The sequence below is a fragment of the Colobus angolensis genome, unplaced genomic scaffold (genome assembly GCF_000951035.1).
Source record: "Colobus angolensis palliatus isolate OR3802 unplaced genomic scaffold, Cang.pa_1.0 Scaffold91, whole genome shotgun sequence".
Lineage (NCBI taxonomy): Eukaryota > Metazoa > Chordata > Mammalia > Primates > Cercopithecidae > Colobus > Colobus angolensis.
This window is the reverse complement of record NW_012123043.1, coordinates 4,664,047-4,666,245: the sequence shown is the minus strand read 5'-3', so window position 1 is coordinate 4,666,245 and position 2,199 is coordinate 4,664,047. Positions and strand designations below refer to the sequence as shown.

The window sequence follows — 2,199 nt, the reverse complement described above, 5'->3', positions numbered from 1 at the left end:
GATGCATGCCTGAGGTCCCGGCTACTTGGGAGGCTGAGGCAGGACAATCGCTTGAACCCCAGAGGTGCTCACACCACTGCCCTCCAGCCTGGGCGGCAGAGTGAGACAAAGACTCTAAAAAAAAAAAAAAAAAAGAAAACCAAGACATAAAGATCTTACAGCAGTGAAAGAAAAGAGACAGATTATCTACAAAAGAATGGCAATTAGAAATTGGACCAAGGGGCCAGAGGCGTGGTGGCTCACACCTATAATTCCAGCACTTTGGGAGGCCGAAGTGGGTGGATCACCTGAGGTTGGGAGTTCAAGACCAGCTTGAGCAACATGGAGAAACCCTGTCTCTACTAAAAATATAAAATTAGCCAGCCATGGTGGCACATGCCTGTAATCCCAGGTACTTTGGAGGCTGAGGGAGGAGAATCACTTGAACCAGGGAGGCGGAGGTTGTGGTGAGCCAAGATCACACCATTACACTCCAGCCTGAGCAACAAGAGCAAAACTCCATCTCAAAATAAGAAACTGGACCAAGGGCAGACCTCTCATTAATAACATACAAGCCGGAGACATTATCTTCAAAATAGTGAGAAAAAAAAGCCAACTGTCAAATTGGAATTGTATACCCAACTAAACTATTATTTGGTCACATGCAGTGGCTCAAGCCTTGTAATCCCAGCACTTTAGGAGGCTGAGGCAGGAAGATCTCTTTAGCCAAGGATTTCCAGACCAGCCTGGGCAACATAGGGAGACCCTGTCTTTATAAAAATAACATAAATAAAATTAAAAATGAACTATTAAAAAGGGAAAAACAGATTTTTAGACAAAAATTGAGAGTATTTACCATCCATAGACTCCTAAAGAAATTCTAAAGGAATTTTTTTTTTTGAGATGAAGTCTAGTTCTTGTCCCCCAGGCTGGAGTGCAGTGGCACAATCTCAGCTCACTGCAACCTCTGCCTCCCGGGTTCAAGCAATTCTCCTGCCTTAGCCTCCCGAGTAGCTGGGATTACAGGCACCTGCCACCACACCCAGCTAATTTTTGTATTTTAAGTAGAGACGGGGTTTCACCATGTTGGCCAGGCTGGTCTCAAACTCCTGACGTCAGCTGATCCGCCCCCCGCCCCCCGCCTCGGCCTCCCAAAGTGCTGGGATTACACGTGTAAGCCACTGCGCTAGGCCAGGAATTATTTCAACAAGCAATCACTGAAGGAAGGAATGAGATGCAAGAAGGAACAGTGAGCAAAGTAGATAAATTTAAACAACTGTATAGAAACAACACTAATAATATACTAATAATGTTTATTGAGGGAATCAGGATAAAACTAAAATAACAGACAAAGTACGTAAGAAAGAGGGGTAATTGAAGTGAAGGCATTTTTTTTTTTTTAGGTGAACAGGAAGTAGAATTTATTGGTGAGTATTAAGAGGGGGCAGCACAGTGGAAGCCCTCATGAGTGCAGGGCCTGCCACTTGTCCAGAGCGCCACGATTGGGAACGTACTTGACCCATCTGGGATGAGCCGCTTCTCAGCCACCATGTCTTCAAATTCATTGGCATTGAACTTGGTGAAGCCCCACTTCTTTGAGATGTGCATCTTCTGGCGGCTGGGGAGCTTGAACTTGGCCCTGCACAGGGCCTCAATCACATGCTCCTTGTTCTGCAGCTTGGTGCGGATGGACATAACTCGGCCAATGTGAACCCTGGCCACAGTGCCCTGGGGCTTTCCAATGGCACCTCGCATGCCTGTGTGGAGCCTACACTGGGGTAGTGCAAGGTCAGAAACATGAACATCCATCTGAAAGGTCTGTCTCCAAGGTCCCTTAGAGCAACCCATACAACAAACAGGCTGCATCACTACCAGGGAAGCTGCTGTTTGCAGCCATTGCACACTGGGCCCCCATGAGGAAAGGAACTCAGTCGGCTTAATTGGCTGCAGGAAGTTAAGGCATTCTAAGCTCCTTGTATTATTAGATGGAGAGTAGGAATCAATGTGAGATCTTAAGTATCTGTATTAAAGTTTTAAAGGAAACCACTTAAGTAATATAAATTGAAGACAGTATATAACTCACAAACCAATAAATGGGGAAATACGTAGTTTAAAATTTAAAAAAAAAACTTGCCGGGCGCGGTGGCTCAAGCCTGTAATCCCAGCACTTTGGGAGGCCGAGACGGGCGGATCACGAGGTCAGGAGATCGAGACCATCCT

The 2,199-nt window shown here is 45.9% G+C and overlaps 1 pseudogene; it reads right to left on the bottom strand.

Moving 5' to 3' along the window:
- Window positions 1–1,441: 1,441 nt before the first annotated feature.
- Window positions 1,442–1,788, bottom strand: LOC105504406 (annotated as a pseudogene).
- Window positions 1,789–2,199: the final 411 nt, after the last annotated feature.